This window comes from Budorcas taxicolor, chromosome 3, assembly GCF_023091745.1.
Source record: "Budorcas taxicolor isolate Tak-1 chromosome 3, Takin1.1, whole genome shotgun sequence".
NCBI lineage: Eukaryota > Metazoa > Chordata > Mammalia > Artiodactyla > Bovidae > Budorcas > Budorcas taxicolor.
The window spans coordinates 58,394,069-58,406,144 of NC_068912.1; the positions used below are offsets into that span (position 1 = coordinate 58,394,069).

The 12,076-nt window shown below is 42.3% G+C and overlaps 1 pseudogene; it reads right to left on the reverse strand.

Annotated features, from left to right (window-relative positions):
* Positions 1–9,771: 9,771 nt before the first annotated feature.
* LOC128045571 (DDB1- and CUL4-associated factor 16-like) lies at positions 9,772–10,568 on the reverse strand (annotated as a pseudogene).
* Positions 10,569–12,076: the final 1,508 nt, after the last annotated feature.

Below are 12,076 nucleotides of genomic sequence, written 5' to 3' on the forward strand. Positions count from 1 at the left end.
GCCATCGCCTTCTATTCCTCTGTAGGCTATATAATTACAATGATTACATTATTAAGAATAAGATAGTAAGAATCATTTGGAGGGATCCTGCAGCTTGCTGGATCTCAGTTCCCTGGCCAGGGATTGAAAGCCCAGAATCCTAACCACGAGGCCATGAGGAAACGCCTACAAACTAATTCCTACCATCAGGCAACTAGGAAACACTGGTCTTATCCTTATGCCTGCTAAGTTGCTTCGGTGATGTCCAGCTCTTTGCGACCCCATGGACTATAGCACGCCAGGCTCCTGTGTCCATGGGATTCTCCAGGCAAGAACACTGGAGTGGGTTGCCATGCCCTCTACCAGGGAATCTCTCCAACCCAGGGGTTAAGCCTGTGTCTCTTATGTCTCCTGCATTGGTAGGAGGGTTCTTTACCACTGGTGCCACCTGGGAAGCTTGGATTTGGGATTAGACTGATTAGAATTGAGGCTGGGCTCTAGAGGTTGTTAGCTGTGTGAAGCATTAGACAAGTTACTGTGTTCACAGATGTGGATTTTTAAATCTCGGTAAACACTATTGTAGGGTTGTTCTGGGGAATTAAATGATTCATTGGAGCATTAATACAGTCTAAGTTCACAGTAAATGTTGAAAATTATGTTTACATTTGCTTGTCACTTCCTCAATCATGTTACTGTGATTCAAGGTTTGGGTGGTGGGTTTCTTTGGATTTTCTGTAACCCTGGTGATTCAGGGTAGAGTGACCCATAAGATTTTACCCTAGCTATTGTTGAGAACCTGTTAACCTCTGGAAATTTTTTCTTGCCTCAACAAGATATCCTTTTTTTTTTTTTTTTTTTTTTTTGGTCCTCTTTAATTTTATCTGTTACCTCCATTAAATTATAAAAAGATCTTTGAAGTCATACATTTTGTTACACATAGATCTAGTACCTTGAGTAGTGTGCTATCAGCAGAGGGCATTATCTAATAGAACACACGTTTATTTCATACAGCTATAGAACCATCATTTCTTGTTTAGGTTACAACAGCTCCTAATGAATCTTGGAGTCTTACACTCTTGCTTGCCTACAATCCAGTCTCTACACAGCAGCCAGTGTGATCTTTTAAAAATATTATCACAGATTGTCATTCTCTTTTGAAATCTCCCAATTCTCCCCATGGTATTTAAGATAAAATAAAAACTTCTTACCATAATTTTGTAAACCCTACCTGACCTGGGCTGGGTCTGTCTGACCTCATCTCCTGTCATTCACTTCCTGGATCATTACATTCCCGTAACTTTGCTGTTTCTCCTGCATGGGTTTTTTCCCCCCTAGATCTTCCCATCATTAAGCCCAGATGTCATCTTCTCAGAGACCTTCCTTCCCCTCCCTGTTCAAAGTTTTCCTCCCATCAGTTTCTATCCCATTAACCTGCTTTGTTTTCCTCTGATCCTTTAGCACTTTTCAGTTACACTAACATTATATGGTTTCAATTCAGTAATTTTCCATTAACAAATATTTTTTTCTACCTACTCCAATGCCCTCTTTTTTCCTTAAGATGAGACAAAGAGGGCTTGACAGAAATTACTCATTAGGTTGCAATGATCTTGTACTTACCGTCACTGATGTTAGCTGCTCTCATGGAGCAGGCATCTTGCCCATCTTATATCCCAGCACTGGGGATAGAACATGACACCCTGCATGTGCTGCATATATATCTGTCGACCTGATAAATGAGCTTTACAGATAGAGTGAAGAACATCTATAGAATCTAATAGATTTCAACACTTTTCTAAAGTGGAAGACTTATAAAAAGTCTTCCCTGGTGGCTCAGACAGTAAAGAATCTGCCTTCAATGCGGGAGACCTGAATTCGATCCCTGGGTTGGGAAGATCCCCCGGAGAAGGAAATGGCAACCCACTCCAGTATTCTTGCCTGGAGAATCCCATGGACGGAGGAGCCCGGCAGGTTACAGTCCACAGGGTTGCAAAGAGTCAGACATGACTGAGCGACTTCACTTTCACATCAAAGAAAATATTTTGTTTTAAGTAATTAACTTGTATGTTTGTCCAGTTCTTTTCACTCATTTCTTGAGGATTAATAAGATTCTATACACATAGAAAGTTATTAGCAAATACTTGGCAATTTAAAGAATCCTTGTTCAACAAAAACTACCACCAGGGGGAAATCCGTCTTCTGACCAGTAGCTGTGGACAGGGAAACTCTGGAGGGAGGAGAAGCAGAGCTGACCCCAGGGGACAAGGGCAGGTGGCAGATACTGAGCACAGCTCCTCTGGAGTTTCCCTACTGCTCTCGAGAGAGAGCGGTAGGAAGCAGAAGAGACAGGGTCGTCACTGAAGCACTCAGAGGAGAGGCAGGGAGAGCGGACTCATTAATGCCCGCCAGGGCTACAGTGAGGAGCAGCCTGGCCTGGAGCAACCCTGGGCCAGTGGCTGCAGCACTGCAGAAGGGATGGCAGTGAAAGACGGTACCCAGGAACAATATCTCAGGGAGGTGGGGACCTGGGATGCAGCCTTCCATGAGGGGCCGGCCATAAGGGGCTTGGGAAGGAGGCAATGACTGAGCGATTACACTTTTATAATCTTACTTTTTTAAACTTTTTAAAAACCAATGTTATAAAACATCTACATAGGAACAGTTACTGATACATTCAGTTACACTAACATTATATGGTTTCAATTCAGTAATTTTCCATTAACAAATATTTTTTCTACCTACTCCAATGCCCTCCTTTTTCCTTAAGATGAGACAAAGAGGGCTTGACAGAAATTACTCATTAGATTGTAACAATTCTTCTTTCTCCTTAAAGTTGCTATGCATTTATAGAATTTATTGATTCCTTTGATACTTCAATTTTTTATGCCACTTTATATACAGCACCTGATTATGGAGAATAGGAAAAGCCAAACAAACATAAGGAAGGATATATGATATCTTTAACAATCTATTTTCTGATCCCTGTGGATACCCAGTCAACCAGGATCTCACACAGTTTTCACTCTTTACTGTAGGTGTGTGAAAAGACTTCCTGGCCTCATGCATTTCATGTATATGTTGTTGATTCCTGGGTTTTGACTCCTCTAAATAAACACAGCAAGACTCATTTACAAGTTTACATATGCTTCGATTCACCAGAAGAAAATCCAAAACAAGATGTAAAAAAAAATGATGTTAAAAAAGAACTCTTAGCTTCACATTGTATTAGGCTGAGATTTTCTGAAGTAAAGTTCTTTAAAGTTAGAAGCGTTCCTGAAAAGTTTGCAGGGGATGTGGAAAGCATGTTAAGTACTGCTCTAGGAAACATTATACAGATGAAATGCTTTAATCTACTAGCATAAATGCTTTCTTAATTCTTTCCCAGTGGTCTTTTGGAATGTGTTTTATTTGCTCTTGACTAAAGTTTGGATGCCAAGATGCAGGAAATATATTTCTTACAAAGCAGGTGTCTGTTTGAGGTATGATCTTATAAGCCAGTTTAGCTAGAGATGGCCTGGTGGGAGCCTATAAAATGTTTATACTGTAACTGCAGGTCCCATAATCGATCTAGAGTAGTTAGGTTACTACTACACTACTCCCCGCCCGCCCCCCCTCCCCCCTCACCCCGCCGCCCCGCAAAACAGGAACTCCTAAAGGGGCTTCCCTAGTGGCTCAGTTGGTAAAGAATCTGCCTGCAATTCAGGAGACCTAGGTTTGATCCCTGGGTCAGGAAGATCCCCTGGAGAAGGAAATAGCAACCCACTCCAGTACTCTGCATGGAGAATTTCATGGACAGAGGAGCCGGGCAAGCTACAGTCCATAGGATCACAGAGTTGGACAAGAATGTGTGACTTTCACTTTTGCTTTCAAAGGGTGCCATGTGTAGGCCAAAAAGAAATCCCAGTAAGACTGTAGGCATTGGAGCATTTGTGAGGAGATACCCCGCACCTGAGGGCAAAGGAGAAGCCCCAGCAAGATGATAAGAGGGGCGAATTCGTGTTTAGAATCAAACCCCATTTCCACCAGAGATGCTCAGAGGCTCAAACAAACCTCATGTGCACCAGGACCCAGGGACCCCACAGAGACTGAGACAGAACTGTGTTTGAGTATCTCCTGTGGAGGTACCGGTCAGCAGTGGCCTGCCACAGGGGCAGGGGCTCTGGGTGCAGCAGACTTGGGTATGGCATAAGCCCTCTTGGAGGAGGTTGCCATTAACCCCACCATAGAGCTGCCAGACCTTACACAGGACTGGGAAACAGACTCTCAGAGGGCACAAACAGAACCTTGTGTGCACTAGGACCCAGGAGAAAGGAGCAGTGACCCCACAAGAGACTGACCCAGACTTACCTGTGAGTGTCCAGGAGTCTCCAGTGGAGGCGTGGGTCAGTGGTGGCCTGCTGCAGGGTTTGGGGCACTGAGTGTAGCATTACATGCATGGGATCTTCTGAAGGAGGTCACCATTATCTTTATTACCTCCACCATAGTTTGGCCCCAGGTAAATAGCAGGGCGGGAACACAGCTCCATCCATCAACAGAAAATTGGATTAAATTTACTGAGCATGGCCCCGCCCATCAGAACAAGACCCAGTTTCCCCTTCAGTCAGTCTTTCCCATCAGGAAGCTGCCATAAGCCTCTTATCCTTCATTAGAGAGCAGACAGACTGAAAACCACAATCACAGAAAACTAACCAATCTAATCACATGGACCACAGCCTTGTCTAACTCAATGAAACTATGAGCCATGCCATGTAAGGGCCACCCAAGACAGACAGGTCATGGTGGAGAGTTCTGACAAAATGTGGTCCACTGGAGAAGGGAATGGCAAACCACTTCAGTATTCTTGCCTTGAGAACCCCATGAACAGTAGGAAAAGGCAAAAAGGTATGACACTGAAAGATTAACTCCCCAAGTGAGTTGGTGCCCAATATGCTACTGGAGGAGAGTGGAGAAATAACTCTAGAAAGAATGAAGAGATGGCGCAAAAGCAAAAACAACACCCAGTTGTGGGTGTGACTGGTGATGGAAGTAAAGTCCGATGCTGTAAAGAGCAATATTGCATAGGAACCTGGAATGTTAGGTCCATGAATCAAGGCAAATTGGAAGTGTCAAACAGGAGATGGCAGGAATGAACATTGACATTTTAGGAATCAGCGAACTAAAATGGACTGGAATGGGTGAATTTAACACAGATGACCATCCTATCTACTACTGTGGGCAACATTCCCTTAGAAGAAATGGAGTAGCCATGATAGTCAACAAAAGAGTCTGAAATGCAGTACTTGGATGCTATCCCAAAAACGACAGAGTGATCTCTGTACGTTTCCGAGGCAAACCATTCAATATCACAGTAATTCAAGTCTATGCCCCGACCAGTAACGCTGAAGAAGCTGAAGTTGAACAGTTCTATGAAGACCTACAAGACCTTCTAGAATTAACACCCCCAAAAGATGTCCTTTTCATTATAGGGGACTGGAATGCAAAAGTAGGAAGTCAAGAAACACCTGGAGTAACAGGCAAATTTGGCCTTGGAGTACAGAATGAAGCAGGGCAAAGGCTAACAGAGTTTTGCCAAGAGAACACACTGGTCATAGCAAACACCCTCTTCCAACAACACAAGAGAAGACTCTACACAAGGACATCACCAGATGGTCAACACCAAAATCAGACTGATTATATTCTTTGCATCTAAAGATGGAGAAGCTCTATACAGTCATCAAAAACAAGGCCAGGAGCTGACTGTGGTGAACTTCTTATTGCCAAATTCAGACTTAAGTTGAAGAAAGTAGGGAAAAGGACTAAACTATTCAGATAAGACCTAAATCAAATCCCTTACGATTATACAGTGGAAGTAAGAAATAGATTTATGGGACTAGATCTGATAGACAGATTACCTGATGAACTATGGACAGAAGTTCATGACACTGTGTAGGAGACAGGGATCAAGACCATCCCCAAGAAAAAGAAATGCAAAAAAAGCAAAATGGCTGCCTGAGGAGGCCTTACAAATAGCTGTGAAAAGAGGAGAAGCAAAAGGCAAAGGAGAAAAGGAAAGATATACCCATTTGAAGGCAGAGTTCCAAAGAATAGCAAGGAGAGATAAGAGAGCCTTCCTCAGTGATCAGTGCAAAGAGATAGAAGAAAACAATAGAACTGGAAAGACTAGAGATCTCTTCAAGAAAATTAGAGATACCAAGGGAATATTTCATGCAAAGATGGGCACAATAAAGGACAGAAATGGTATGGACCTAACAGAAGCAGAAGCTATTACGAAGAGGTGGCAAGAATACACAGAAGAACTGTACAAAAAAGATCTTCACGACCCAGATAATCATAATGGTATGATCACGCACTTAGAGCCAGACATCCTGGAATGTGAAGTTAAGTTGGCCTTAGAAAGCATCACTACAGATAAAGCCAGTGGAGGTGATGGAATTCCAGTTGAGCTGTTTCAAATCCTAAAAGATGATGCTGTGAACGTGCTGCACTCAATATGCCAACAAATTTGGAAAACTCAGCAGTGGCCACAGGACTGGAAAAGGTCAGTTTTAATTCTAATCCTAAAGAAAGCCAATGCCAAAGAATGCTCAAACTACCACACAATTGCACTCATCTCACACGCTAGTAAAATAATGCTCAAAATTGTCCAAGCCAGGTTTCAACAATGTGTGAACCATGAACTTCCAGTTTTAGAAGAGGCAGAGGAACTGGAGACTAAATTACCAACCTTTGTTGGATCATCAAAAAAGTAAGAGTTCCAGAAACATCTATTTCTGCTTTAATGACCATGCCAAAGCCTTTGCCTGTGGATCACAACAAACTGTGGAAAATTCTGAAAGAGATGGGAATACCAGACCACCTGACCTGCCTCCTGAGAAATCTGTCTGCCGGTCAAGAAGCAACAGTTAGAACTGGACATGGAATGACAGACTGGTTTCCAAATAGGAAAAGGAGTACATCAAGGCTGTTTATTGTCACCCTGCTTATTTAACTTATATGCAGAGTACATCATGAGAAATGCTGGACTGAATGAAGTACAAACTGGAATCAAGATTGCCAGGAGAACTATCAATAACCTCAGATATGCAGATGACACCATCCTTGTGGCAGAAAGTGAAGAAAAACTAAAGACTCTCTTCATGAAGGTGAAAGAGGAGAGTGAAAAGTTGGCTTAAAGCTCAACATTCAGAAAACTAAGATCATGGCATTTAGTCCCATCACTTCATGGCAAATAGATGAGGAAACAGTGGAAACAGGGGCAGACTTTATTTTGGGGGGCTCCAAAATCTCTGCAGATGGTGACTGCAGCCATGAAATTAAAAGGCACTTACTCCTTGGAAAGAAAGTTTTGACCAACCTAGACAGCATATTCAAAAGCAGAGACATTACTTTGCCAACAAAGGTCTGTCTAGTCAAAGTATTGTTTTTCCAGTGGTCATGTATGGATGTGAGATTTGGACTATAAAGAAAGCTGAGTGCTGAAGAATTGATGCTTTTGAGCTGTGGTGTTGGAGAAGACTCTTGAGAGTCCCTTGGACTGCAAGAAGATCCAACTACTCCATCCTAAAATAAATCAGTTCTGAATATTCATTAGAAGGACTGATGTTAAAGCTGAAACTCCAATACTTTGGCCACCTGATGCGAAGAATTGGCTCATTTGCAAAGATCCTGATGCTGGGAAAGATTGAAGGTGGGAGGAGAAGGGGACAAGAGAGGATGAGATGGTTGGGTGGCATCTCTGACTCAAGGGACATGAGTTTGGGTAAACTCCAGGAGTTAGTGATGGACAGGGAGGCCTGATGTGCTGCAGTTCATGGGGTCACAAAGAGTTGGACACTACTGAGAGACTGAACTGAACTGAACTGATCTGTAGGCCTTGCAATATAAAAACTAAAAGACAAATCCATACTCTCACCTTTTTTTGTTTGTTTGTTTAATTACTCAACTAAACTCAACCACCTTCCTTGAAATGAATATCAGAGAAAGGTATACTCAGAAAGGTGTTTTTGGGAGTAGCTAAATCATGATGGTGTGATCACTAATCTAGAGCCAGACATCCTGGAATGTGAAGTCAAATGGGCCTTAGAAAGCATCAATACGAACAAAGCTAGTGGAGGTGGTGGAATTCCAATTGAGCTGTTTCAAATCCTGAAAGATAATGCTGTGAGAGTGCTGCACTCAATATGCCAACAAATTTGGAAAACTCAGCAGTGGCCACAGGACTGGAAAAGGTCAGTTTTCCTTCCAATTCCAAAGAAAGGCAATGCCAAAGAATGCTCAAACTACCACACAATTGCACTCATCTCACATGCTAGTAAAGTAATCCTCAAAATTCTCCAAGCCAGGCTTCAGCAGTACATGAACCGTGAACTCCCTGACGTTCAAGCTGGTTTTAGAAAAGGCAGAGTAACCAGAGATCAAATTACCAACATCTGTTGGATCATGGAAAAACCAAGAGAGTTCTAGAAAAACATCTATTTCTGCTTTACTGACTATGCCAAAGCCTTTGACTGTGTGGATCACAATAAACTGTGGAAAATTCTGAAAGAGATGAGAATACCAGACCACCTGACCTGCCTCTTGAGAAATCTGTATGCAGGTCAGGAAGCAACAGTTAGAACTGGACATGGAACGACAGACTGGTTCCAAATAGGAAAAGGAGTACGTCAAGGCTGTATATTGTCACCCTGCTTATTTAACTTATATGCAGAGTACATCATGAGAAATGCTGGACTGGAAGAAACACAAGCTGGAATCAAGATTGCCGGGAGAAATATCAATAATCTCAGATATGCAGATGACACCACCCTTACGGCAGAAAGTGAAGAGGAACTAAAGAGCCTCTTGATGAAAGTGAAAGAGGAGAGTGAAAAGTTGGCTTAAAGCTCAACATTCAGGAAACGAAGATCATGGCATCCAGTCCCATCACTTCATGGGAAATAGATGGGGAAACAGTGGAAACAGTGTCAGACTTTATATTTTTGGGCTCCAAAATCACTGCAGATGGTGATTGCAACCATGAAATTAAAAGATGCTTACTCCTTGGAAGAAAAGTTATGACCAACCTAGACAGCATATTCAAAAGCAGAGACATTACTTTGCCGACTAAGGTCCATCTACTCAAGGCTATGGTTTTTCCAGTGGTCATGTATGGATGTGAGAGTTGGACTGTGAAGAAGGCTGAGTGCCAAAGAATTGATGCTTTTGAACTGTGGTGTTGGAGAAGACTCTTGAGAGTCCCTTGGACTGCAAGGAGATCCAACCAGTCCGTTCTGAAGGAGATCAGCCCTGGGATTTCTTTGGAAGGAATGATGCTAAAGCTGAAACTCCAGTACTCTGGCCACCTCATGCGAAGAGTTGACTCATTGGAAAAGACTCTGATGCTGGGAGGGATTGGGGGCAGGAGAAGAAGGGGACGACAGAGGATGAGATGGCTGGATGGCATCACTGACTCGATGGACGTGAGTCTGAGTGAACTCTGGGAGTTGGTGATGAACATGGAGGCCTGGCGTGCTGCAATTCATGGGGTCGCAAAGAGTCGGACATGACTGAGTGACTGAACTGAACTGAACTTACCACTTTCCACAATGTAATGGCTCCTTTCTCTATCCCATTAATAATTAGGCTTATAATTAAATCCATTATACAGGCAGAGTAAATTGTGGGGAGAACTGAGCATGGAGAATAAACTTATCTTTGGCAATAGGCCTCTTTTGAGTAATTCTGTATTGAATTTCTCATTTTATCCACAGGGTCCCCCAAAGGCAATACTTAAAAGGTGCATCTTCCATGGTTGAGTTACAGAACTCTTGGGCATATGTTCAGTACTTGATTGTACTTGGACTTCTGAGGATAGGGCATAGTTTGGTTGAGAAGACTCAACTGTGGACTGTGTAACTGTATTCTTTTCTCAACTGGCAACCTGAGAGATATGAGAAGGAATGGGAACCTTTGTAGTGATGCACTTAGGAATTTGCTAACTGCATTTTGGAAGTCAGTTTAAGAGTAAGCAGTGTTGATGGGTTTAGCATAGACTATCTCCTTAACTGTTATAGTTATCCAGCTGTACCACAACCAGAAAGGCACCAATTAGAAATGTGCTTAAGGCATTCAGGTATGGGAGTGGCTCCGCTCAGTTTTCTTTCAGGGTAACCGCTTGGTGGCAAGTCACAGTTGCTCTATTTAGTGTGGAAAGCTGGCAGGGATTCATAAGGGGCTTTTGAAAGGTGGGACTCTACAAGAAGCTAGAGGAGGCCATTCAGAAATTGGTTCCAGTTTGGGTACATAGTGGAATCAATGGAAGAGTCTTAGACCTATCTCTCCAAGTATATGGACTGGTGTGCTAGCATCTAAGAGTTTAGCATGGTGTAACCAGGAATTTAGGATATAAAGGTTTCTAAGTTGTAGAATATTTTTAAATGGTATTTAACCTGCCAGACAAGACTATCAAGAGATGTTAGGTTGGGTACCATAGGGTCCCCTTCTTCAAAGGAATTCCACTCATTGTCAGAACTCTCACTGTGGTAATTAACACTTTCTTCTTCCTCACTTTTTGATTCTGATAAGGAGTCAGAAGAGGGACTTCTAGGAACCATTAGAAGAGACCAACAGGTTAGGGAAAAAAAGATACTAGAAAAAGGTGGCAATCTAAGCCAGTAAAACCCTAACACTGGCAAATAGAAGCAAAAGAGGAGAAATCCTTTTAATAAGTTCATTTGGCTGTTCCTCAGTCTGTTTCACACACAGAGTGTGCCCCTGACTCACACCAGTGTGCTGTTCTACAAGATAATGTTCTTCACATACGAAGAAGAGAGCTCAGTTCCTCAGGACCAGTTCAGCGTGTAAAATTAGTCACTGACCAGTGGCACAGGTCAGAGTCTCTCCTTCAAGTCGTGGCTACCCAGGAAGAGAAGGGGCCTCATCTAGGCAAGCTGACTTTCTTACCATGGTCTCAGTTGGTCGTGATATTGTGAAGAAACACTTTATGCGCTCTTTTTTTGTTGTTTTTTAACAGGAATAGTATCTCTATTTGGTAATGAAAAGAAACAGCCTTCTTTGTCTGCTGGTGCAGCAACTTTTGTGCAGTGGGGTGGTGGGATGGGTTGTGAAAGATCTGTCTGGTGTGCACAGATCTGACATTTTCCATAGGTGGTGCAAATGCCCTTGGAAACTAGTGACTTGGTTGTTGGACTGTCTGGAAAGGCAGCCTTAACCCATGGATGATCCTTACCTCATCCCTAGCCACAAGACCCTACTAGGCCTAATGCCACCAGCTCTGTTTCCCATAGTGTTAATTTTTTTTGTATATAAAACTGAGATTGCCGTAAGTTTGCAACTGACATATTTAGATTAAAATTGCATTCAACAACATACATATTAATATACAAACTTCCAAATCATCTAAATGTTTGCAGTCACTATGTAGCTCCATTAAAATGTATGTTTACATTATACTTTAAATCTGTATTTCCTTGGGAAATACTCATATTTTATGAGAATAGAAAGCTTGCCTAAGGCTTCTTTTATAATGGAAATGGAAACATTGCTAACATCTGAATCATGTTTAGTGTAAAAAAGAAAATTGGGACCATCTGAACACTCAGAATCCTTTCGTAGCATAGAATGCTGGAGTATTGGTGTAAAAAGAACCACTTTTTAAAAAAATATTCAAAGTGTTACTAAGCACCAAAGTCCTTTGTCTTTGGAAATACTGTGGCTTTCTAGGTCACTGGCTGTGTGTCATATACCAATAAAGGGCACGATTCATCAGCTGTGGACATTCTTTGCATTCTTAGTGTTGTTCATTGCTGTTTCTTTACCTCAGGGACTGGCTGACACCTTTCACTAAAATAAGCCCTCGAGTTTATGATTCTTGTGCAGCAGGTTATTGGGTTGATGGCTGGCCTTCCAGCTGTCCACTGGCCTGAGCTCATGGGAAAGCAGCCACAGTTGTCAGTGTCACAGAGCTGTTCTCTTAGGTTAAATCCTAAAACTGGTGATATCCAAAAAAATTTCTGGTATAAGAATCATTTTTTTCTTCTATTTTGAATTAATGAAGCAGAAGTACAAGCTGTGAGCAATGTCTATAAATAGTCTTGGTTCT